At 61.2% G+C, this 770-nt stretch overlaps 1 long non-coding RNA gene across 1 annotated transcript in view; it reads right to left on the bottom strand.

Moving 5' to 3' along the window:
• Window positions 1–363: 363 nt before the first annotated feature.
• LOC118159075 overlaps window positions 364–770 on the bottom strand; it is a 1582-nt gene continuing 1175 nt past the window's right edge. The window contains exons 3-4 of the long non-coding RNA XR_004746986.1: window positions 531–746; window positions 364–421 (exon numbers count right to left, since the gene is read on the bottom strand). This is a non-coding gene — a long non-coding RNA (uncharacterized LOC118159075). The remainder of the gene's footprint in view (window positions 422–530; window positions 747–770) is intronic.

A 770-nucleotide genomic window follows, 5' to 3' on the forward strand; every position in this document is an offset into this window, starting at 1 on the left:
CCATGGCTGCCCCATGGCTGCCCCATAGCGACCCATAAGTGACCCATGGCTGCCCCATAGCGACCCATGGCTGCCCCATAGCGACCCATAAGTGACCCATGGCTGCCCCACAGCGACCCATGGCTGCCCCATGGCTGCCCCATAGCGACCCATAAGTGACCCATGGCTGCCCCATAAGTGCCCCATAGCTGCCCCCCCGTGCACCTGGTGGTGAGCCCCACAGCGACCCATAAGTGACCCATGGCTGCCCCATAGCGACCCATAAGTGCCCCATAGCGACCCATGGCTGCCCCATAAGTGACCCATAGCTGCCCCCCGTGCACCTGGTGGTGAGCCCCAAACTGCCCCATGGCGACCCATAAGTGCCCCATAGTGACCCATAAGTGCCCCATAAGTGCCCCATAAGTGCCCCATAAGTGACCTATAAGCGACCCATAAGTGACCCATAAGTGCCCCATAGCTGCCCCCCGTGCACCTGGTGGTGAGCCCCACAGCGACCCATAAGTGACCCATGGCTGCCCCATAGAGACCCATAAGTGACCCATAAGTGCCCCATGGCTGCCCCATGGCTGCCCCATGGCTGCCCCACAGCGACCCATAAGTGACCCATAAGTGCCCCATGGCTGCCCCATAGCGACCCATAAGTGACCCACAACTGCCCCATGGCTGCCCCATAGCAACCCATAAGTGCCCCATGGCTGCCCCATGGCTGCCCCATAGCGACCCATAAGTGCCCCATAAGTGACCTATAAGCGACCCATAAGTGACCC

Source organism: Oxyura jamaicensis, unplaced genomic scaffold, assembly GCF_011077185.1.
Source record: "Oxyura jamaicensis isolate SHBP4307 breed ruddy duck unplaced genomic scaffold, BPBGC_Ojam_1.0 oxyUn_random_OJ66652, whole genome shotgun sequence".
Lineage (NCBI taxonomy): Eukaryota > Metazoa > Chordata > Aves > Anseriformes > Anatidae > Oxyura > Oxyura jamaicensis.